Here is a 26,035-nt window from a genome sequence, read left to right on the forward strand (position 1 = left end):
GGGGGGGGGGGGGAGCTGCCGTGGCAACGCTTCCTGCTCGCATGAAAAGGGTCCCTGCTCGCCAAAGCTGCCAAGGGGCGGAATGCGGGCGGGGACGGTTCCCAGGCCCGGGGGGAGTGGGGCTGTGCCGAACACGGACCCATCATCCTGCAGGCCCCATCCGCGCACCAGCCGCCTCTTTCCGCTCATTTCTGCATGCTGCTGGATTCAGGCTTTGGATGAATGGAACGAGCCCCCCCCCCCCCCCCCCCCCTGAAGAATGGCTTGTTAACTCCGCTTTGTGGTTTAATGGCCGCCCTTTCAGGCCGTGCCTAAATTTAACCCGTTTCTCCATAGGAGAGCTTTAGATTGGGACTCCCAGCGCGCTCGCCCGCCCCTGGGACCGGAGCGGCGCGCAGCCAGAGCTGCTGCTTCCGAAGCGCCGGTTGCCAAAGCAAGAGCAAAACAAGGGAGCCGCCGGAGGACCGTCGTGCGGCAGCTTCACAACGGGGATGCAACGATCGCGCCACGAAGCCCGCAGAACTTCTGCCTCACCGCCCCAGAGTGCCATCTTGTGGGTTTCCCTTGCGGGCTCTTGCAAATCCTACATTTTAAAGACAAAAATAGGGACATTATGGGATAGGCTACGTAGGGCGGAGGGGGCCCCTGGCAGAGCAGCGAGGTGAGGAAATGAAAGCCAAATGCCAGAACGAGAGGAGGATATAAAAACACAGGAACATGTGACCGCTCTGTTTTCTATAAGGGTGAGGGGTGTCCAAATAAAAGATGGTGCCCAAAGTAGGTCGCTCTGCTCAGGCACAAAGCCCTCACCCTGTTTTTTCACAGGATGCAAGAAGAGGCTTGTTGGAGCAGGTCAAATGTCCGGCACTAGCCCAGTATTCTGTTTCCGACAGTGGTCAGCGCCAAGGGCTTCGGAGAAGCTTACACACGCAGCTTTAAAGAAGCGACTTCTGATCAAAAGAGAAAGGGCATTTTTTCATGCTTGGATGCACTGAGCACAAGGTAGAAGATCTTCTGGAAGTCAAACCCAGCAGCCTCTCTGTAGCAGGAAGAAGAGGGGAGAAAAGACCCGGGTTGCTGGCCAAACAGACCAGTGCCCAAGTCCATTCACACCATGCCTCTCTGCTTCCCATCGATTGCAGCATTCGGCTGTGCTTAGCCAGGTATAAATTCAGGCAAAACCCGCCATCACACTGAAATTGGCACATCGCGCAAAGAACTAACTGCCTTGTTCCTGATAAGGGACTATGAAGGGGACTCCTCATCTATGACCCTCATTTATGATCTTCTTTTCTCCGCCTGGAAGAGAAACCTGACTTTGCACAAAGAGGGAACTACCAAGAATGCTGACAAACATGTTGAGCCAATTCATCCCCTTGGGCCATCTCATTTCCTTGTACGGGACAACAAACAGCTTGCATAAGGCTCACTTGGCCCTGCTCGAGTCCAAGAAGGCAGTGGATGGCCTGAGGTCTGATTTGGCTATCATGTGTCTGAGCTCTGAGTAATAAATGACATCCAGCCCAGGGACAGAGTGCAGATGGGACATCGTTAGTAGAAAGCTGAGTAGGAGAGGCATTAATCACCCCTGGAGGAGACAAAGTGAAGGCAAAGTGAAAACCTCAGCTCACCAGTTGTTTGTTTGTGGGGTTTGGAGTGGAAACGAGTCGTACCTGGCAGACGTGCAGATCAGTGCAAGCACCAGGATATGTGCAGACTGATCCCGGACACATTTTGCCGTGGCCGGACCCGTACTCCGCAGGCACGGGGATTCAGCCCCTGATCCTGGGCAGGGTTCTTCCCCTTCCCTCCAACTGCCAGATGGGCTGCCCAGATTAAGTGCCTCTTTAAAGCGCATGTTCATTTGGAGGTTCACTTAAAACAAACAAGCATTTGTTCATCAAGACCTGCAAAATCATCCTGGGAATGGGGAGCTGGGCTTCCAACACTGCCCATGACAGCCCACAGGGAGCCCAGCCAGCCTCCTTCTCCCAGGAGTTCAATTCTTTACAGGAAATTGTACATCTAAAGGGATGAAAAAGGAGACATTTCCTCGAAGGTGTGGCTGTTCAAACAACATAGGGTCAGCATGGACCCTTGGTTTTCTTTGATCCATCTGTAGACTCCTGTTTGCACATTCTGGAGAACAAAAACATCGTTTACACTTTCAGCGGCTGATGATTTCCAACGGAACATGAGTCACAGCTGGCTTTGCTCTTCAGTGTTTTCGTTTCAGTTGGGAACCATCGCTCTCACTCCGTCACCCATTTCCTCATCAACTGGTCAGGACTTGAGCCTGAGATAGTTTCCAACTGGTGATCAAAGTTAGACACCTCCAACCTGGTGCCCCCTAGTCTACAAACCCCATCATCCCCAACCAGCATAGCCAGTTCCTGCAGGATATCAGGCAGGTATTTTCTGCAGTACTATATCATGCAGCCCTGGCCAAAGGAGGGAGCGGCAGGGAGGTTGGCCAGAGGTTGGCCTCATCTGAGGAGGTTGCAAATGTTGTTTATCCTGGATTGCTCTCACCTGCAGGGCTCAGAGCCAGCACAACCTCTCTTAGCTCCTTTAAAACTCTCTCAAGTATTGTGCAATAGTGGAATAGCCGAAGTTGCAAAAACCAAGATGCTGAGTCTTGAGCAAAGATTTGCAGGGTGGAAACACTGCCATTTTTCAATCTGTTAGCCAACTGGTGGCAAGATGCGTACAGTTCAGCCACATCTACTCAGCTTGGACTAGTCCAGGGCCGCACAAACCAATTTCTCCTGCAAGATACTGTTGTATTGCAATGTCCATTATTCTTTAGCTGTGCTACAACATTGCCCATTCCTGGATTAGTGTGTGACTTCAAACAAGCAACGGCCAGCAATGTGAACAAAGCTTTTTAACCAATCGGATTTTAAGAACTCAGGTCCTTCTAGTGCATTAGGTTCTTGTACTGGTTTTACAATGGGAAAAGACACATCACAGGTAGCTATAAAGTTTCCTGTGACTATGAGTAACGATAGTTATATGCTGCCTCCAGGATCCAGGTGTGCCAATTGCTGGGGGGAGGGAGGGCAGCAGTGAAGAGGCTTTGGGATATCCCAGAGGTATCTAGCTGGCCACCATGGGACACAGAACGCTAGCCTGTGTACACCTCTGCCTCATCCCATGTGGAAGCAAGCTTAGGCCTATTGCGTAGCTTTTGCTACTTTCTAAAGCATCCCTGCAGGTGTTTTGGCTCCAGCTCCCAGCATCCCTGACCACTGGCCATGCTGGCTGGAAGGAGGACAGCTGCAGGCCAAAACCTCTGGAAGGCGCCATGCTGGGAGAAGAGGCTGTGATGCAGGCCGGGTCGCGTGGTATCCGCAGGCCCAGACACGCTCCCAGTTCCCCGCTCTCACGTCCACTGAGACAACCTACCCCTGGCAATTGCCATTCTACCTATCTATCTATCTATCTATCTATCTATCTATCTATCATTTATTTATTTATTTATTTTATAGCATTTTTGGAAATGCGCTCATGTTTTCCTACTGGCAGCTGAGCTTGCCTCAAAGAGAAGCAGAAACAGCCATTTCCCACAGATGCGCCTCAGTGTCCTTGGTGACTAGCTATGCCCACCCAGGCAGGCCTTTCCACCCACACCTGGGATGGCTGTGGGGGTGCCCAGGTGTGCCCACGAGCAGAGAAGCATCTCACACGCGGATCGTGTTGGATGGATGACGATGCTCCGAAGATACTCCACGAACCGCAGGTGTCACCTCCAGGATTTGCATCACCCGAAAAGGCTGCCCAGAGCTCCAGGTCACACAACCCGGTGTGGCAGGATGGATGAAGAACGCCGACAGCTCGGCCAGGCCAAGAAGCAAAGGGCGCATCTGCTCCCCACGCATTCCCTCCTCCCTCCCGCGATCCCTCGCTCTTGCTGAGTCAGTTCACAAACAAGAAGGAGCATTTCTTCCGGCTAAGGTGGCAAAGGCCCATGCTGGGCTGGGAAGGGAGTTTTGGCAGGGTCTGTTCTGGAAGACAAAAACACCGCAAAGACTCCAGGCACCCAGCGGCTGAGAGCAGCCAAGTGGCAGAGGAAACGGCCGCTGTTGTTGATCAGAGCGGCGCGGGAAGAAAAAGCCTCCGCAGGGCGATGGAGATAAACAAGTTTGTTCCCTGAAACTTGATCGCCCCCGGCTCCGCGCGTGTCCCGCGGCCTTATATAGCTCAGGACACTGAGGCGGGAGGGAGGCTCGCATGCGGATTGGCTGCCGGAGAGGAAGGGAGGCCGGTGTGGCATGAGCATCGCGTGCGGGTTTGCCTTTCGCTGTTTCTGGGCAGATTTGGAGGAAGTTCTGAAAAGATGGGGGATGTCGGCAGGGAGGAGGAGTGTCCTGGGGCAGAGTGCGGGCACGCATCGAGGGAGCGGGGAGGAGGGCAGGCACACGGGCAGTGCTGGCTTCCCGTCTGCAGCCTCCGCTGCTCTGGGGTGGGACGCAGGCCCTCATTTCCCCATCAGGCGAGGAAGCTGAGAGCTAAGGTAGAGCCGGTGCTGGAAGACGGAACTCGGCTGGGTGGGTGGCCTGTCTGGAGACCCAGATGCCGGAGATGCGCAGGCCAGGAATGCCGCCCTCTTCTGGGATGTGGCTCCCCAGACGTTCTTTCCCAGCAGAGCATCAGTATGAGGAAATTCCAGAAGTGAATCACTCTGTCACGTCAAAAGCAACGAAGGCTCTGGTAACACCTTGTCAGCTGAACGGCTCAATGACTGTTACAGCATAAACAAGCATGTCCCAGCGTGATGTCCTCCAGATGTTTGATCACCACAGCATTGGACGTGCTGGGGGGGTTGATGGGGGCTGTAGTCCCACAGGGCAGGAGGCATGAGACTGGGGAAGGCCAGCTTAACATCTGTGGTCTATAGTAGGGCAGAAAGTCTTTGGACGGAGCTGGCCGTAGCAGGAAAGCCCCTCATGCACAGCCTTATTTCCAAAAAGTTTTGCTGCTCCGTTCGTCCTCCTCCATCTGTTTCCCACCCTGCTCCAGAGCTGCCTGAAACAGACCCCCTCGCCATGCGAAATTCCAGGGCTGGCCCTGGCCGGACCGTGGAAGAGGGCAGCTGAGAAAGGTGTTTCCCTGGAGGAAAGGGGCGGTCAGCGTTTTGCTCATGGCCTCGTGTCGCTCAGCAGTTTGGTGGCTGCTTCCGTGCTTCTGCGCACAGGTGTGTTTAAGGACGGAGAGAGTATTTGAGAAGCAAACACTTGAATCCCAATCCAGTTTTCTGCCTAAGTCTTCAGCAAGCAGACACCCAGCCACTTATAAAAGAATAAACGCATTTCTGCGCATGACAAGCCACAGGTTGGTTCCTCCCCCCCGCTGCATTCAGCCGTTTACATGGGCCACCACTGTGAGACATCCACACAAGCATTTGGGCCCCATCCGCATATTTTCACGGTGAGCACAAAATGCTCAATTTCTGGGCGGATCGAGTGGCACAGAGGTATTCCTCCGGGGAGGGCCTTCCTGCCCAGCTGCGCTATGTGCATTTCCTCCGCAAGCCCCCCAAGCCACGATAGGGTCGCCCCCCCCTTCTCCCCCCACTGACGCACGAGCTTCTCGCGAGTTGGGTTGCGGGGGCGATTCTGCATGTGCAGAGTTGCGAGTAGTGTTTCTGCCTGCCAGTGTCCAGCGCGCGCACATCACAGGCAGGCAGAACCCGCCCCCCATAGAAGTCGGGCTGGAAGGAAGCCCCACAGGTGTGCAGAACACTTCCGCACCACCCGCGTAGGAGTTTGGCTGGAGGGGGCCAGAGCAACTCCACCCCTCAGTACCCATGCACAGGACAGCTCTGCTGGGCAAGACCCCAACCCAGCTCCCACTCCTAAGGGGGGGATTCTGCCCACCCAAGGCCAGTGCGGTGCAGCTTGTGGCACCCCCTGCCCAGCCCAGCCGAAGCAAGGCAGCAGGGAGTGGGCAGCGTGCAGCTCACTGGCTTTCCAAGCCCCGCGTGAGACAGCCCGTGCCCCCACCAGACTCTGTCTTCGCTGCCCTGCTCCCACCAATGAGCCATCCTGTCCTTCAGACGTCGGCTGGAGGATGGGGGAGAGCAGGGAATGACGGCTGGCATCCCAGCTCCCCTCAGTGCTCCGGGCATCCCCTGGAATGCCAGCAAAGGGGCTGGAGAGGGGGAGACAGTGCCCCTGGGCCCTGGCAGGACCAGCTGGGGGCTTCAGGTAGTCTCCAAACGCAGCCAAAGTGAAGTGAGATGCGAGGCCCCTGCGGAAGGCGATCTATTTGCAAACCGTGCCACCTCTCAAGCATTTTCAGGCCCCTGAGAATATCGTCTCTCCTGCTATTGACACAAGGCTGGGTCTCAGCCTTGTGCCCTTTCGCTGTGTTTTCCAGGGCACAGTTGTACAGAGACCAGTGGGTTCAGCTCTTTCCTTCACAAATGGCTAAGAAGCGGATGCAGGAAGCAAAAAGCAGCCAAGGGTTTGCTCCCGGGTCCCGGCACAAACTGTGCAGACCAGTCCCTGCCCAGGCAAGCTCCCGGTTTGGCCGGAGTGCTCAGCACCATCTGCTGGGCAGCGAGGTTTGTGCTCAGCAGTGGCTTCCGCACCTCTCTGAGCTGGAGGCAGAATCCTTGGTGGAGCTTTGAAGCACGAGCAGAGTTCAAGATGACTGGGACTCTGGCTCCAGCACTGCCGATCCTGTGCTGACAAGCGTCTGTGGGAACTGAAGAAATCCGGAGATCTGCCTAAATGGAAAACAACGTTCCTTCAGCAGCATTTTTTTTTTTTTTTTGCAAGCCCATAACAATTGAGGATGTGGAAGGAAATCTGCATGCATCCTCTTCAAATGGTCAGTGTGGAGCCTATATTATTTGGCAGAGAGGAAAAATATTTGATAATGTTTAATTTATATGAGAAAACAGCATTTCATGCTAAAAATCATATCTTTGATGCTGAGGTATTAGCATATTATAAATAACATTTGTAAAACTTTCTAACACGAGATGGTAGGTTCAAGAGGTAGTCACAGCATGTAAGGTATCCTCATTTGTGTCGCAAGTCATCATCCTGCTTTTAATTTCTATTTTTTCTGCAAACTGCAATATGCATTGGATCTACCGTATTTTTTGCTCTATAAGACACACCTGACCATAAAACGCACCTAGTTTTTAGAGGAGGGATCCATGGAAAGCTTCCTGATAATCCCAGGCACATTCCCCATCACTTCCCCATGGGCTTCATTAAAAGACGGGTTGCCATTTGAAAACACACACCGACCTGTGATTAACAGCTCTCACCTGCGCCGGGGGGGGGGGCGCAGCAGGGCACGCCAAGAGCGTGCCGGCCAGGTGTGGTGCAGCCGGGCCGGCAGCATGCCGGCGGTGGTCTTCCTGGGCGGTGGGGGTGAGCAGTCTGGCTCTCTGTGTGGCCGGCAGGTTAAAGCCCGCAGCTCCTCCTCCTCCGCACGCCTCCCCCTGAGCGGCACAGCTCTCACCTGCGCCGGGGGGGGGGAGCGGAGCAGCGTGTGCTGAGCGCGTGCCGGCCAGGTGGTGCCACGTGGTGCAGGCGGCCAGCAGCGTCCCAGGCATCGGACACACACACATTCGCTCTATAAGACGCACAGACATTTCCCCTTACTTTTGAGGGGGGGAAAAGTGCGTCTTATAGAGCGAAAAATACTGTATACCAAATGCAACGTTTGCTGGCCAAAGACAGCTCTGGCATGCAGCTCCTAGCTGCACCTGCAAAAGAATGGAATAATCCTAAATCATGCTTTATTATTAAATGTCTGAATTGCACAAATGAGAAACAAGGCAGTCACTCATCCTTCAAGCCCAGAAAAAAGGCATGTGAGGCGGGAAGAAAGCCCAGGACACACGCCTGCTTTGGTGTTCTCCGTAGCTCTGCATCCACCACAGTATCACCGGGCTACTGAAGAGGGAAGGGGCTTTCTTTGATCCTGCAAAAATCCCCCAACTGCTGGGCTAAAAGAGCAAACTTCCAAATTGCAAATGTAGCAGAGAAGAGGGGGCTGGAAAGCTATTTGGGGTACCTTGCCACCCCTGACTCCAGAGAATCTTGCAGCCTAATCACATCTTAAGAAAAAGGTCTTAATTAATGTGGCTTTGTCCTAAGTAGGTGTGCAAGGCCTTACAGATTTACAGTCCAGTTCTGGTGATGTCTGTGGGGAAGTAAGTTCCACCGAGTTCAATGGGATTTATACCTGGGTAAAAGAATATAGGATTGCAACCTTAATTGGTTTTCCCATCTGGCTGTTGAGCATTTAGCACTCATTGTCCACATGCTTCCAAGCTTATCTACAAATTTGTAAAACTTCGAAACTTGCTGGAAGGGAGGGATTCTTAGGAACCTCAGTCTTGCAACCAGCATCACGTTTGGCCTTGCATAAAGTCCAGCACAGATGGTGCTTGGCTTTATGTAGCCCTGAATTAAAAACACCCAAGAAGCCCTTTCTCATTAGAATGTGGGTGGGGTAACCTAGCTGTGTCCTGCTTACTCCTGATCTTCATCAGAATATTAACAATGCTTGGACCCCTCCCAAAACCGTCGCTGGCCAAAGCGCAGTGACTCCCCATCATTTGAGCGCAACCTTGGCTTGGCCACAGTGGGACAGGCTGAACCAGTTCTGATTAATTTCATTCTGCTTCTATCCATGTCCAGCAGGAAAGGTCCAGCCAAAACGGACCATGCTTGGGCAGTAATTACTCCAGCAAGGGAATTCATTCAAAACTTAACTCATATGCTTAAGCATCTCACATGGAAAGCTACATGGACTCTAAAGGCGAACTCTGGCTGGACGGAGCCCAATGCCGTTCAAGAATGCCCTTGTCTCTTTGCACATTTGCACTGATGTACCAACGGGATCATCTCGGGATAATTCCTCCGGTCAGCCCCCTCAAACCACGTGAGAGAAGAATGGCCTTTTATTCTCCCTTCCTCGCTCTGCACCTTGTTTGTTCCTTCATCTGGGCAGAACCAAAGGCGTTTAATTAAATTCCCACTGAAGACGAAGCAAACGCTTTTTGTGTCATTTGCTCAATAGACGGGTGAGCGTCTCGAAATGGCCACTTGACTCACATATTCCCCACAAACTGAGGACCTGGGAAGCCACACTGCAAGCACACAAGGACACAAGATGTACACAATGAATGCTACTACCAGTAATGCGATGACGATGATTAGAGGCACAGTTCCCTCTGTCCATTATGGTTCACACTTACCATGAAAACTGGGATTTATTCAAAATTTGTAGTCTCCAGTTTGAAACACCAGATTCTGGTGAGTCCCAGGGCTTTGGGAAGCAACAATCCCGACCCTAACGCTTGTCACACAGCACTTTTGAACCAAATACATGTGTGGCTTTAATCCCGAGGTCAGAGTGGGGAACCTCAGAGGGATGTGTAAGGCATTCCCCCGATGCCTCCCAAAGCTGCTATTTGCCCACCGAGGGAAACGGGGAGCAGGGAACCGGGATAATAATGCAAAGCATCAACCAGTCCTTTCAGGCCACAGCCCAAAAAGCAGCTGGGGGGCGGGGTGACCATCTCCAAAGGACGGCATTGGCAGAGGCAGAATCTGGAGTAACCGCGGCTGCTCTTTGATAACAAAGCAAAAGAATCACAGGTATTTCTTGGCCCATCAAACTTGTCCTTAAGAGTGGATCAAAAGCACCTGTCAGGGAGGAAGGCTGAGTTCTCAGAGAGATCAGGGAAGTCCCATTCACATTCCAACAGTCTCATTCTCCTAAGCGTGTGTCAGCCTGCACGTCCACTTGAAAAAGGGAGGAAGATCTTGCCTAGTCTTGGAAGCTAAGCGGGGTCAGGCCTGGTTGAAATCTGGATGGGTGACTTATGAGTGTGAACTTTCTAGAGAGCTTTGGTGGGCGGTATAGGAATGCAAATTAATGATGATGACAATGATGATGAAGATTCATAATGTGAGCCTGTTATTTATGAACCTGGCCACCCATTCCCCACTCCCGTGAACTGAACATGCCTGGCCCTTGGTCACTCGCTAGGTTAGTGCCCAGACAGGCGGTTCCAGGACCCCTGGAAGGCCAAGCACAGCCCAGTGGGTGCAGCTGCCAGACAAGAGCGCCATGGCGAGGGGGTGGGCCTCGTTTGCAGATCCTTAGGGAGACCGAAGGTGCCAGGTCTTCGAAACTTACCCCACAGGTGGCTGGTGCTGGGCTGGGGCCATGGGCTCCCCCAGGAAGTAAGAGCCAAAGACCACGGAGAAACTCTCAGGTAGCCTTTCCCAACTGGTTGCTCTCAGGATGTTCTGGACTACAGCTCCCATCATTCCCCATGATGCAGGATGAGCCTGATGAGAGCTGACATCACACACAAGCGGAGGCACCCGCTTGGCGCAAGCTGCTCTAAAGTCACAGCTGGTTTATGCAAGACACATTTGCTGCATTGATGTTACAGTCATTGCTGCGCCTTCCCAAGAGGCTCCACACCCAAAGGGCGTTGGGAATGAGGATCCGTTCTCTCCTCCTCAGCAGGGTCACGAATGACAACTCACAGGGATTCCTGGAAAGAGAGTGCATGTTGCTTCTCTGCGTCAGAGTGAGCCCAGGAGTGCTGGAACTCTGAACAGCATTTATCTCCAGGCTGCCATGGGTTATCCATGTGATTCTGCTGTCTGTGCCGCTTTCCCAACAGCCTTGAGACGGAGGCCGGTCGCACTACCCGGTGCCTCAAACCTGTTCAAGCAGGATTTGCAAGCACCAAAACGTCTTTTCTTGGTGCCCACTCTGCGTTCAGTCTAGATCTTGCAACGCGCCTTCCTTACAAGTAAGACGAAATGAGTAGCGAGCACGTGCTTAGCATTCTTTGCGCCAACAGAAATCATCACAACATTGTCTGGGTTTCTTAGAAACAGCCCGACGGGGTCAAATGTTGGATTACTTGGAGCACGTGTTGTTGGACTGCAACTCCTTAATCACCCACCATTATCTGTGATAGCCAGAGCTGATGGGAATTGTAGTCCATTGATACCAAGGGAGACAGACATTCCACACCCCTGTCTTAAATAGAACCTTGTGCCACTTTCTTTTCAAAAAACAAAACTTAGGTGTATGACTCCCACATTTGTGAACAATCACTTCACATATTTCTCTCCCTCTCATGCAAACTTGTTAACCTGGAGTAATCCTGCCATATTTTCCAGAATAATAATAACCAGTGCTTTTTTTTGTCTGAAAAAAGGTGCCAGAACTCATGAAATTATTTACCTTTCGCACGTAGTCAATCACTGTACACACACCCACACACGTCAGTTGTGTAACGAAACATAACAGTCACCGCCCGCAGTAAGCACTCGGTGCGCAACCACACGACCAGTCACAAGCCGAGCAGCGCCCTCACAACCAGCGCGGACGAAGTGCGCACGCATCGGATTCGACACACAGGCAGCCTGCATGCACCGTTTTATTGAATTTGCCACCGACCTGCTACACTCGACAGGGCGATTCAAATCCACGTGGGCCAAACATCAAATTTTCAAGTTACTTTTAAAACTTGGAAAATCTGTGGGAAAAGGGTGCTGGAACTCCGTTCCGGTGCGTTCTATGACAAAAAAAAAAAAAAAAGCACTGAAATAATTAGACACAAAAACTTTGCTGTGAGGCTACACTCATGGTTCGTCTGAACTTTTATGCATAACAAAATCTGGAACCTGCATTTTTTTCACCAACTGGAGAGGAGGCTGCTGAAGCAAGCAAAATAAATAGAACCAGTAATGGAAATGCAGTGTATGAGAAATGGGACTATATGTATATCACTTGTAAAAAGAATAAGATAACAATCCAGTATGTTCAATGTCTTTGGAATAATTGTTGTTTTTGTTTAAATCGGTAGAGAAAAAAATAAAAACTTTTAAAAAGAGAAATGCAATGTATGTGGTGAAATAATATATTTGTGAAAATAATATTTTATGAAGGATATATCGTTCTGTCAGTATACAGAAGGACAAATATAGTGAAGGGAGGAGAATGTTGGATTTCCTAGCCTAGGATGCCAAAATTCAAGGCCTCAGCTAAGGAGTTCACTAGATCAGCCATGTCCTTCTGATAACCTGTTACACAGAAAGGAGAGCTTATCATCTGGAACTTCTGGAAACAAACCTGACGTGCAAATAGCTAGGCACAAGTCAAGCCCATTCATATGAGCCCCTTCCAAAGCCCAGGAGCCCCCCTTTCTCTGACCTGAGCACAGAAAATGCCTTTTCAGAGGATAGGAGCGTGTATTTGTAGGGTGGTTGTTCAAACTAGCCAAAATAAGAGGATAAAAAGGTCATGGATTTGCATAATAATTGCATATGCTAATTCATTTGTATAGCTGCAAATGGCGAAAGAGTTCTGATAATTTAAATGGAAATGTGATATATCTCATTGTACTGGGAAAGGCAGTGACCAGGTGAGGCTTGTGGATCTTGAGCGCTCTGCTGTCCAGGTGTTACCTGTGGACAGGTGACTTCAAGGTCTCTCTCTGCTCTTCGCTTTCATGGCTCTTTACCTTTAAATCAGAGCTGGACTAGGCAAACCCTGAAGCCCGAGGCCTCCAAAGAGAGGACTGCCCCCCATCAAGTGGGCCACACGATGCATTTGATGAGAGCATCAGTGGCCTGACTTTCGGGGAGGATGGAAATACACCCTCCAGAACCTCAGGATGGTGGGATGCTGGCTCACGGAGGCATCCAGAGCCATGGGGGGAAAGCAGCAGCCGAAGCATCAGTCGCATCACGCAAGTCTCCAAGGCTGCCTTGCCCTTCCTTTTACTGACGTGGCAAAGAAAATGCTTCTCCTGGAAGTGCTGAGAGATCATGCGCGTGCGCATTTAAGGATGTGCCCCTCTGCTGGCTGGGACCTTTAAAAAGGCCCCACAACTCCCGTTAGCGAGGAACTGTAGTCCTTGGCTGCCCAGCGTGTGCCTTAAGAAGGCGACAGGGCTGCGAAGCAGGAATAATTGTTGTTGGCTTCCTCGCAGAACTTCATGTTTGAAATGGGGCTTGTTTTTAGTTCCTTACCACCTGCTGAAAAAAACAGAGGAGTTCAGTGTGCACAAGAATCCTGTCTCCTTCCTCCTCCTCCTCCTCCTCCATCTCCAGGGACATGAAAGCTGCTGAACAAACAGAGATCAGTGATGATTACGCCCGGCTGGCTGTGCTTGCCAGCGCCTTACATAAGCAGCTGGTCCTGTTTAAAAACCAAACTTCTGCCTGCCTGCAGAAAACGGAGCCGCAGCAATTGCTCCGTGCAGAATCCAGCAAGCTTCCTCCCCCCGGGCCTCCCTTTCTGGCTGCCAGCACCCACCCAAGCAAGAGGCCCTTCCCCAGCCAGGTGGCTCCCAGCTCCCAGGATTGCCCAGCACACCTGGAGGGCACCGGCTTGGGAGAGGCTACGGGGGGATGTTGTGTCCGTGCAACTGTATCACTTCGTGTGACACGTCGTGCGTAGCTTGGTTCACCTGTATATGATATCGAGCACTGTGTGGAGGGAAATAATGCATAGTCCGTTGCAAAACAGTTGAGAGAAAGCCTCCATGGCCTTGCTACGGGAAGCGGCGCTGTTGCCGAAACCTCGTGGCACGAGGGCGGCAGGAGCAATTTTCAGGGAGGAATAGCATGGAGGGTGGTGGGGAAGATCCCTCGCAGGAGCCCAGGAAGACCGGGGGGGGGGGGGGGGCGAAAGACCCCTCCCGTTCTGCCCTTCACCTTTCCAGCTCCAGAGCAAAGCCAGCACTGCTTTCGCCTGATACAGAAGGTGTATTCTCTCATTCCTGGCAAGCTAAGAGCTCTCTAATTGGACGAGCTTTGGCACCTCTCTCTTCTTCCCTAGCCCCATTTCAGTGTGGGAAAGTAGTTAAAGTGTAAACTTTCCCCCTTTTGTCCAGCGCAGCTCCGGGGAGCCAAGAGCGACCCCTCAAACGGGCCCTGTTTTGCCGTGCCGGAGCTCTGCTCACGTAACAGTCCCAAAACGGCGACTGGGAGAGACACACAAGAGGCCTGGAAAGAGATCAGGGGAAAAGTACAAAGGACAGTTCTGAAGATGATCTTGGACTAGGAAATCCGTTTTGTGAAGTCATGAGTCATTTGCCTGAGCAATGGAGCCACGGGCACTGGCCACGGAGCACGGATTTCGGGGACGCTTTGTGCTTTTAGCGCAATATGAACAGTAGTTGCTTCCTCCTCTAAGCAATGCTAATAATTAGAACAACAACATCCGGGACTGAATTGCGCATGGGATGGATGCTTGGGTATGCTGATCGTGTGCATACGCATATGCCCTGGAAAACCATAAGTAGCGCCTTTCTGCCTTTGTGCATGCACAGACCTGCTCAGCGTTGAGGCCCAGAGAGACCATGCGGGGTAGTGGTTAGAGTTCTGGACGTGAGAGATCCACTCCGGGTGAGAATATTTTTACTGGCAACTGAGATCACTGCACAGCAAAGAGGGAGACTCTGCTACAGTCTCAGTTTTGCACGTGCACATCTGGACAGGTTGCTTGACTTCTGTGACTAGCCGTGTCCACCCACAGCAGCCATTTTGTGCTTGCGCCCACGAGTTTCTCGGGGTGCCTGCGAACCCCAGAGACTGCCCGCCCCTGCCTGCTTATCTGCTTGTGGGGTTGTTCTAAGGTAGGGGAGGCCACTTTTGGGGCCCATGATTCTGCCTGGGCAATCGAGAAACCGCCATTCCCTGCAGTACCTAGGAGCCTCGCAGAGCTGTGGCCTCCCTAAAGCCCTGGCTCTGGGGAGATGCAAACCCGGGCCTTCCGCATTCACACCCTTCCTCATCACTAGACCAAATCGAGGCTCGGAGCCGGCCTGGAGAAGTCCCTGGTTTACCCCTTTCCACATACCCTTCTCTCTCTCTCTCTCTGAAAGTCCTTCCTATCACCCAGAGCTACTCTGTGCCCGCTTCTTCTATGCGCCTGTGGAGGCCACCTTCCCCATGGAAAGGGTGGCCTGGTGCCAAGGAACATGGTCTGGCTCCTGCCCCTTTGCAGATGAGGGGATCTGAGGAGAGGCAGCTTGCGGTGGAGAGGTGGGGAACGCTGTGTCTGCCGGAAGCCCATCGCCCGGCTACCCATCCCAAGGTCCAGAGGCCCCTTTGTGCCCTGCCTTCGGCCAGCCTAAAGCAGCAAAGCTGGCTCTGCAGGCCATTTCTTGGTCCCCACCCCTCCCTGGAGCCAGGAAAGCCACCCGGGGATGAGCTTGAAATGCGGCTGCAGGGCGGAGAAAGCGGGTGAGGGCAGGCTCCACCATTCCTTTGAGAGGCCTCGAGTCCTGGAGCGCGATGCTGTGACTGGCCAGCACTGCCTAGAGGGCCACGGGATGGACTGGCGCTCCAGTTGTGGCCTTGGAGAGGACCTCCGAGGCTGACACGGGCCTTCAGCCACGGCCCTTTCTGCATCAGCTGGGCTCTGAAGATGGAAGGCCGCATTCAGCCTGGTGGAAGGCGGTTCCAGGGGGATTGGCGCAACGGAGCAACTGCCCCCCGAGGGTTCTTGGTGGAACCTCAGCAGCCATGCAGTGATGAAATCGTAGAATCACAGAAGAGTAGAGTCGGAAGGGGCCATGAAGGCCATCAGGTCCAACCTCCTGCTGTTGCAGGACACCAAGTCACACCGTCCCACTCTGATGGCTCTCCGGTTTCTTCTTGGAGGTCTAGTGTGGGAATGGGAGGAAATGCTTGGATGTCTCTATTGAGGGAATGAGGAAAATGCTTCCCCCAAATAGCAGGTGGTGCCTCCAGCCCAGCAGGGCCAGTTCCCAGGAAGGAGGGGGAAAACCGGTGCGACCCGTACTTAGATATAAAAAGAAGGTTCTTTTAGTCGTTTGACTGTGTTTTGGAAAGGAAACATTCAAATGAATAGGATTCTAAACTTGGTGCCCTCCAGAGCACAATTCCCGTCATGGCCAATAGTACAGAATGATGGGAATTGCAGTCCAAAGCACCTCAAAAGAACCCTGTTTGGAGAGGCTGGTCTAAACCATAAAATAGGGCACAAGTGGGATCCCAAAATGATTTGTGCCACAAGAGCGAGCTTATTTTTTAACCCCATCTCTGTGTGTTTAAAGGGTCAGGCTTAGGGTAGGCCTTGGTCGCTGGCACATGATGGTGGACCAGCTACTGAGGACTAACTGGGAAGACGAAAGATTTTAAGCTGTGCCCATTCCCCCGACACACTCGTCTTTCGCTTAGACACAGGACGAATAGTTCTGCTGGGTGCAGCCCAGTCTCGATCCAGAGGATGCTCTGGCAGCGGAAACACGACCCGGTTCTGACGGCAGTTCTTGTTCCCAGCGCTAAAAGAAGGATCTCTCTGTAGCGTTTGTTTGCAGGGATAATCTGAGCAAAGGTACAGCCAGCCCTGCGGACTGACAGGCCTGCCCTTCCAAAGGGATTGTGCAAACAGGGCCAAAGGGAATGTATTTCATCAGTTTGCGTAGCAATAGCTGCACCTTAAAGTAAAAGCTCTGCAGCCACACAGCTGAAGTTACCCTCGCTCTGCCCATGGGTTGATTAAATGGCTCCGCGTACCATGACCATTTGGCAGCCTGCTCTGGGAGATGCAAAAGAGAGAAGTCCTAGTTTTCTATCTTCCTGCTATCCAAAACTCAGTCTGTTTAGGCCACCTTTTCTAACCCAGTGTCTCCAGATGTTTGGGAATTCAGCTCCTATCAGCCCCAGCCAGCATGACCAATGTTGAAGAAGACTCGGAGAGGGAGTCCAAAGCATCTGGAGGGAAGTCAGATTTAAGGTTTTCCATGTTGTTTTATTTGGCAGGAACAGAAACAATACTCCCCGTGTGTAATTCATCTTAATCGCTGCAGTTAATCTGCTTTGCAGGGAAATATTTCAAGAAGTAAACATTTTCTACACCTCCATGAGCAATGCTTTATACTTGTGTTTTAAAAAGACCTCCTGCTCTTGTGATGCCAGATTGGGATGGAGGACTGGACTCCTTAGATCCTCTAGGAAGCACCTGGAAAATATTTCGGCTCCCAAAGATGCAGAAAACAGCCATCCCTGACTGAAACTTTCTTAACTCATCATGGGCCCGGGGGGAAGAAAAGGTTGCCAGGGGTTCACAGCAACTTCAACAGGATATTAATTCACAGGCCAATGGAATATTTCGTGCCTATTTATGAGGTTTGGGAAACAGCTTACTCCTTCTTGGAAAAAACAAGCTGAGGAGAAAGCCAGTTCAACCCCCAGCCAGTAAATATTCTCTCGCTAAAGAGATAAAATATCTTATCTGAGTTCCTGGAAACCAGCTGCAAATCATAGCTGCCCATATGAGAAGGAGAAGGGAAAGGAAGATAGCGCTGGATTAGCAGAAAAGAGGTAAACTTGGAAGGTGGTTCCCCATTTCTGCATCAGCTGTTGACATCTCATACAGCTGAGATCACAAAACGTAAGATAGCAAGAGTCTTCATATGTATGGCACTGTATTTATTATACTTCTATCCTACTTTTTTCCTCCCAAGGAATTCATCAGGAGCAAATTCTTCCTCTAGATCAAGACATACTTTGGTCTAGGAGAGAAAATCATACTTCCATGTTTGATTGTATTGTTGTTGACATTGTATATTGGAGCTATTGTATAATTTAACCCTGTGAAGTGCCCAGAGAGCCATTTTTGGATAATGGGCAGTACAGAAATTAATTAATTAAATGATAAATAAAATACTTCCAGAGTTTTAATTGCCACAACTATAAATGCTCCATTGCCCATTCCCAGAGGTGGACCCCTCTCATTCCGTATAAAATAGTTGTACGCATACACGGGGCCACATTTCTTCATCTCTGACAGCAAGTGTCAGGCTATGAACTAGAAACCCTCCGTTACAAAGCGAATGAATTCATGGGGTAATTCGTGCCACAACTGCCTCAGTGTTCCCACCTGCAAAATGGAGCTAATACTGGCTTGTCTCACAGGGCTGCAGCAACGATTATGGGAATAATGCATGGGAAATGCTTTGGTTGGTCAAAAAGCACCATAGAAATGCTATATATTATGATAAAGAACAGTGATGCTTTTCACAGAGAATTCTCTACTAGGAATATGAAGTCAGCTAATTGTATTGACATCACCATGTACTCATGCCAAACAAAAGAGCAGCTGGTTCTCAGCTGTGCTTCCTTTCTAGATGGAGGTTTCCCCCCATTCAGTGATTCAGTGGGTCAGAATTACATCCTCACACACCTTAGAAACAGGTAAGCCAGAAAAGGACGATTGCAAACATGGATGGCTGTTGCTTCGGTGTACATGAAATCAGCCACCGAGTTTTCACTTGAACTCCAGCTGCAAATTCCAATTTCAGGGCATTTCGAATAGTAACATTAGCTCGGGACTTAGAGAAGCATGGCCGCTCGCACTGGGGAGGGGTGGGAAAACGCTCTGCATAAAATCGGGATGGCTCACTGTCGCAAGTACAAAATTAAACCCGATGATTTAGCCTCCTACTTCTCCAGAATACTAATAGCATCACTCCGCTCTCAGGAACAAACAGCTGCTCTTTCACGATGCCTCTCACGAATATGCTGCCAATCCTCTCGCGCCTTACAAAGTGATCGCCACCCATCTTCTCCACCTCTTCTGGATGAATGGAGGTCAGGCCCTCGTGGAGACAAAGATGAACCCCTTTGGTTCTGAAACTGCTTGTGGCTTCTTCCAAAAGCCTAGGAAGAAAGGACGATTAAAGAAATGAAAGAGCAACAACCTGGGTTATTTGTGCACTGCGATAGAATGTGGCGTATGATACAGAATTCTGTTCCCTTGGAATCGCGGATTTTTTTTTTCTTTTCAAAAGAAGCAAGTGTCTGGCCCCGTGAAAAGATGCCCCGTAAATACCGGCGGTTGTTAGCGGAAGTTGGCTTCCGTTGGCTTTTGTGCGACTGCAATATATCTAAGCAAGCCGGAGCTGTTGCTTTGTTATCGTCAAAGGCCTGCGATGTTGGGGCTTAGTGGTGCTATGAAGAGGGGCAGAGGGAGAAGGGGAGAGAATATTGATAGGGGGGCCTGGAGCAGGTTCATTCAGCCACAAGACGCTGGGAGTTCTAGCTAGGTGAAAAAGCAAGGCTGAGAAATGACAGCTACGGGTCGACAGGTGACCCTGCAGAAGGGGAGGAGGTAAGTTGGTTGTGAGTCTTTAAGAATGGCCGCTGATCTGTCTTTTGCAGAACCCCAAGGAAGTAACAGTATCCTCTTAAAATATCCCTCAAAGAAATGGAGGACACAAGCCAACGAAGATGATCCTTCCATGCTACCCCTGCGATGCAAAACATGTAGTGGATTTTGTTGGTGCCCATCTCGTGTCAAGATCTTTTCTCTGCTATTTGGGGGTTTGAAAGTATTTTAAGAGGCTGCTGCCAAGAACAGCTACCCACAGGGGGGCAGCCTGGAAGGACACCCCAGATCTAATGCCAATCAAATGGTCTGGAGACGAGACTGTGGGCCAAACCAGCTTTATTCTAGTGCACTATAGAATAAAGGGAGACCAAGGGGGATCTGCAGCCCAAGCAGTGTCTCCCCAGTTGCACCCCAAAATATGTGCTTTATACCCCACATAAACAATGCACATCTGGCACATCGATGCTGGTGCCGAAAAAGTGTCCGTTTGTGGCTCCCTGAGTTAAAGCGACAAACAATTCCTTTGGCACAAGAATACAGATGTTTGCAAAAAATAAAAACAGCACAGGTTGGTTACCCAGTGCAGGAGTCATTTGCCCATAGCTGGAAGCAGTGCTAGAGAGAGACAATCCACCAAAAGCTTTCACAGCTTCCAAAATAATCCTGAAAGATGTTGATACTCCCAGTCGCTAATGCCGATAAACTCTCAGACGCCAAAGGATAGTTGTGTTAAATTTCCAGCAGAGTTTGAGACCTTGCAAAGCTCTGTGTCCCATGGTATACTCTCCCCCTCCCTCCCCTCCCCCCCTCTGTGTGGGTGTGTGTGAGTAAAAGGGTTCCAATATATATAAAAATTTAGAGGAGCAAAGTTTTTCAAAATTCATTTACTACAAATCAATGAAAACACGAAAGAGGTTTCAGTAAGTTCATTGGTGCTTATTTTAGAAGTCAATATAGACGGTTACTTTTAAGCATAAGGTCTGGGAAAAGTTAAGCTTACATTAACAGCTTTTCCTATGCCTAGCAAATTCAGAATGCACTAAATCAAAAAGATGTATATGCAAATTCTCTAAATTTAGTGCAGAATGCACAAAAGGCAAAGGATTGTGCATATATCATGAGTGGAGCTGGCTGGAGCCAGGGGTCAGTCTAGATAGCCCAGGAGACCCCTTCTGACTTGCTCTGTTTCTATGTTGCACTAAAAGGAAGCCCAAGCAGAGACTCATGCAGAGCCACAACACAGAATGCAACCTCGTTGACGGCTGATATTTTGTTGTGTCTCCACTTTGGGAGCAAGTGAATTATCTAATCAGAACCGTAGCAGAGACACAAACGAAATAACCTTCCCTCCCTGCTCCAGTAGAGATGGACCAGAAAGAGGCATCAAGAATAGGAACGCATGCAGAGACAATAGGCAGCCTCCTCTAGGGGCAATTATTCAGGCCTCGGGCAAATTCTGAACCAGCTAATTAATTGAGATGTGTGCCAGCAATTATCTTTGGGAACACTTAACCTAGCAAGTGCCTAGCAAATTAATGATGAACACCTATTTCCCTTCTGCACCCCACATGAAAATACATAATTGAGCAGATGCTTGTTGCCAGCGAAGGTCCTGACTCCTCACATGGATTTCATGCAGCAGCCCTTTTGTATTCTGAAGAAAAAATAGATTCTAGACATCCTTATGGAAAACATGCAAAAACACAATGCTAAGGCTATAGCATAATAAAAAACAGCATTTCACTAGCATAACAAAAGTCCTTATTAACTTGAAAACAGCTTTCAAAGTTCAGATGGCCTATAACTATTACAAGGAAAACATGTTTAGCAAAACCCCAAAGGCTTTTTTAAAAAATCATCAAAGGTTTGATCCGAGTTCTCACTTTTCCTTCTGCCCAACCTGGCTGCTATGGAGGGTGTGCAAAATGTCACCAATTTGGACTGTGTCCAAATGAGCAAGAGATCAGAGCTGACTCGCTGTAATTATGACCTCTGCCCCATGTCAGCGAGTTACGAACCTCATTTCGGTTCCTCTGAAGTGCTGACCTCCCCCTTTCTGATTTATCGATCAGAAAATCCAGGTTGTAAGAAAGCCACCAACTGGCGTGCTGCCAAAATCCCTTCCCTGCGAGCCCACTTCCATCATCCCCCGCAGCCGATGAGAAGCAGCCATCTGGTAAGGAAGCCGCATGTGATCAAGTTCTGGATACACCACCGCATGCAAGACTGAGGCCTGAGCAGGGACACGAATACCTGGAGGACAGCTGGCCTGCCGTCTCCCTTCCCAGCTTCCAGGCCCTGGGCCAAAGCACCCACTTCCGGGAAGGGAGCTGATGGACAGCAGCCACACTGAAAGACAACGAGCGACTGATGCATCTATGGTGGGAAGCTGTGGTCTTGGCAGGCCGTGGCCACCGATATTTCTGCACGTTGACGTCCTGTATTTTAAGGAACAGCCAGGCAACCCTGCAAGGCTGCCTGCCTTATTCCCCATGGCTCCTGCCATCGTTGCCACGAAGAAGGCCCCCCGTAGAGCCGCGGCACGTCCACTGGGAATTCCATGTCCCGAAATGCGCGAGTGCTGCCCACACAGCACAGGACGGAACTACCTGCCCGGAGGTGCGTTGACTGAGAAGGCCAAGAGCCAGGAGATAAGAAAAGCGGAGGCTGCTTGGCCGCCGTGTCTGCATGGAAACCTATAACCCCCGCTCTGCTTGCCTGCCCAGGAACGCCACCGAGAAACAGCTGTGCCTGCCCTGCCACGTCCCGCACTTTCTGTTAGCTCAGCAAGCAGCGCACCACGCCTGATAAAAGACACAATGGAGCCATTACAGAGAAAGCAGGAGGGAGCGGGGCGAGTGCAGTTTTGGCCCGGGCTCCATCAGATAAAGCACAAAGAGTACATGGAGTCCTCATGGGCGATGTCTGCGCACAGCGGTAATCCTGTGCATTTTCCTGGGAGTCAGTTTCCTTTGGGCGCTCTCAAGGGCTCCGCTGTCCCCTTGCTTTCGCATGCACCGCCGTACCTGCATCTCCCCTCCGCCCAAGCTTACTTTCAGGTGCATCAGGGGACTACACCCTAAATGCAAAGTACCTGATTCCTCAAAGTGCATTATTACAGGAGAACCCACTGCCAACACTGTGCCTTTTGCAGTCAGGCAAGGTTTTACAAGAGCACATGAAAGGTATGCCATATCTTAACGGGCACAGAACTCCCTGAAATACTCTTTGGACATTGCTTTTACAGTAAGTTTCTAGCCCTTATGATTTTAAAGCTATGCTTGTCGAATATACATAGGAAATAACTTCTTAAATCCAAGGGACCAATTTTCCACCAGTGATTGGGATTGAAACAGAGAAACATAGAGAGTGAGTCAGAAGGGGCCTCCCGGGTCATCTAGTCTGACCCCCGGCTCCAGCCAGCTCTTCTCATGACATGCCCACCATGTGCATGTCCAAACGTCTGCACTTTGCATAGCTCTTTGTCCCTTCCATGGACAGCAGAAGGAGCAGGAACTTCAATGGCATGGTTAAAAAAATGCAGAGCTAAGACACGACAAACGAATATGATCACTTGCTCAAATTATATCCGGCTTTTCTTGGCACAAATGTCAGGCTGCCCAGACACGGGTACTTCGTTTTGATTCAAAGTACACACAACTTTACACCTTATATAAGCAAAACCCGGAAACCGATGTTACCAAGAACGGCCACAACTGAAAGGTGGTCAACAGTAGATGTGGACTCAGGGGTGATTCAAAAGTAGATCGGCCAAGAATTTCTGAGCGCTGAACATTAACGCTGACAACAAAATCTCTCCGGACCCTGAAACTATATTGCTGAACTGAAGCTGGGAGGGGAAGGGATGATGAATGGAGCTTTATTGGCAAGGACGGTGAGCTTAGCTCAGTGCTACTTCTAAAAAAGGACTGCTGAACTCAGAATTCTTCAATTCCAAGTGTCTGTGTCTCACACACCCTCAGCAGCTGCTCAAATATACTGGCTAATATGCTGCAGGTTCTGTCTTTTCTGTTAAGAAGATCTTGGGCAACTGGGTGACGACGGGCCTCCAGCTGCAGCTTCAAGGGCAGGCTGAGAAATTCTGGGGTACACGAAATTATGGGACATGAAGAGAGCAAGCATAAAAGGGGAGGGGCATTCCCTCTCCTGCAGAAATCAAGCTCTAATGCATGTGTCAATAACGCTCATCCAGAACTTCCGGGTGAGGGAGGGGTTGCAGTCATGTGCAAAATGCCCTGCAAATGGCAGCTCACACCTGGTGCGCAGCAGCTAATCCAGATTTGCACCCCAGAAAAGTGCAGACGCTGCTCTGCTGTCTTGGTGGAGATGTCTGATTGCACAGGGGGAGATGGCCTGGGAAAGACGCAGCAGTAAACAAACTGGGTATAATTAGGGAGCATTGTTTTGGATTAAAAGTAGGAATTCAGTCCCTGTATAAACCGCTCCCTCCCCTCTCTGGCCAGCCTGAAGAGAGCCGTTAAAAAAAGATGCCAGAGGGCGAACTCACGGTATGAGATGGGTTTGTACGCTTGCGCATGCGCGCTCTCTCACCTGTTGCATTCTCTTTGCGCCGTTACTTCTAGTCTTTAGGAGTTACAACACTGCCATCTGCTGGCTACTGCTGAAACTGACAGTATTTGCTCCAAGTTTAAATTGTATTATTCGCTGCAAACTCTTGCATTCTAACAATCATGGAGTATCAAATTAAGCAGTCTGGAAAGATTCCAGAACGCATTTTGTATAGTTTGCATCTCCTGCCCAAACAGGCGATAAGATCACTTTTCCTTTGCAATAGACAAAATTGTACTCCAAATGACTTAGGCAAAAACAGGAACATTTTCATGAAGTCCTGCAATTTGGATGTGGTATTATAATCGCTCTGCCTTTGCTGTTTGGCACAGCATAAGATGAATACATTCTGTACCCCAAGCTGCATTTTTGCAGTTTGGGGGAATTTTTGATTTGGAGCAAGAAAAGAGCTGACTTTGTAACCCTAACAGTGGACATGTACAAAACCCGAACAAAAACAAACCAAAAAACCACCCATGAAAGGCAACGTGTAAAAGCAGTGAAGCTTACATTCCTAGGATGCATTTTGGTAAGTCCATGTCTTTTCAACGCAATTCCCTTCCCTTGGAATCCTTCTGGCAATGGAGGAATGCTTCCCCACTCCCTCCCCATGCAATGGAAACAGGATGCTGTAGGAGGAAGCACGGGAAGAAGGCCCCAGTCCTATCGGAGCAAACACTGGAAGCCCATCCTTGGCTGCTGCCGCATCCCCACGATGGAGCTCACTGCATGTTGCGAAAGGGTTAAATGGAGGAAAGAGGAAGGCAGATTCGAATGTCATAGATTTGGGGCAGTGGCCTAAGGGAAGTCTAAAGGGCTAACTCTGCTCAGTTATGGCTGGCAGGCTCCACCTGCACCCAGAGCCCTTCTGCACCTCCCGAGGAGACCTCAAAGGCCGGAGAGTCCAGCGCACTGTGGCCACTCAGCTCGGTCCATTCATGGGCTAAGTAGCCACCAGCCCTTCTAGCCCTTAAGCACTCAGTCTGCCTGAGCCCTGGCTCCTGGACGGCGATTGCTAAGTGGCTGCTAGCCCAGGCTGAGCTGCTGTCTCGGGAAGTCACCTTAGTACCACCTCAACAGAACGAAGAGGTGGCAGCGGCTAACACAGACCATGTGTGAAATATAAAAGGGCAACAGTTCTCTATGTGATGCACAAGAGACAGGTCAGCTCCAACTTTTGTCTCCTGAGCAGGAGACAAAGCACCCGGCAGAAGCCTGAAGCTCAGGAACATTTTCTTCCTGGCCTCCATCCCAGAGTTCTGCCTTCTTGCTTAAAGACAGCAGTTTAGATACTCAATTCTTGGCTCGCTAAACCATAGCTGGGAACGAGGAGGAAGAGGCAGGCATGTCTTCCTCACCTCCTCTTTCCCAGTGTTACATCCTGGTTTAATACCACCACAGTTAGTGTCCAGATGATTTTTGAAATCAAATCAGGCCATGACTTGGCCCCGGAAGCAAACATGGCAAAGCCGAGCCTGTCATATTTTGGGCTCGTCATGAGAAGGAAGGTCAGTTGAGAAGGCCAGACTGGCAGGGAAATCAATGGCAAGAAGGGGACCAGCTGTGGATGCACCGAGGACGCCTCAGCCCAGCGCGTACAAGAGCTGAGCCAAGGACAAGACATTTTGCGGAGCTTTCATGCAGTCGCCCCGAGGAGGAGACATCTTGATAGCATGTGACACCAACTTCAGGTCGCCCTGACCAAGTTCAAAACGAGGAAGCCAAAATGCCCTTTGAGCGTCTTTGTTCAAGTCATCTCCAGCTTATGGCAACCATGCAGACACATCCTCCCAGAAGCCCCCTGCTTAGCACCTGTATCCTCAAGTTGTCACCACCTTTCTGGACCTGGTCCATCCCTAGAGATCCGTCTCCTACTCTACTCTTTCCGGTGCCAGGTAAAGGCCTTTTTATTTAGCCACCATTTTAATAATAGCAATAATTTAATAATAATAATCTTACACAGTCGCATTTTCCTTTTCTTCTTTCTTCTCATTCTTTCCTTTTTTCCTTAGTTATGAATTGTTGCTTATGTTGTGCTATTATTGAATGTTTTAATTGTATTTTCTATTACTATCTTTACCTTTTGTAAGTTGTCCTGAAGCTTGTTGCAAAGGACGGGATAGAAATGTTTTGATTAAATTAAAAATTAAATTAAATCTCACAGTTGGTATTCAGTTTCACCTTCCTCCTTCAACTTTCCCCAGAATGACAGTTCTTACCAGGGAGTCTTGCTTCTCATGACGTCCCAAACTGGGACAGCCTCGATTTTGTCATTTTTGCTTCAATTGTT

Source organism: Varanus komodoensis, unplaced genomic scaffold (genome assembly GCF_004798865.1).
Source record: "Varanus komodoensis strain SLA01 unplaced genomic scaffold, ASM479886v1 scaffold34_1, whole genome shotgun sequence".
Classification (NCBI taxonomy): Eukaryota; Metazoa; Chordata; class Lepidosauria; order Squamata; family Varanidae; genus Varanus; species Varanus komodoensis.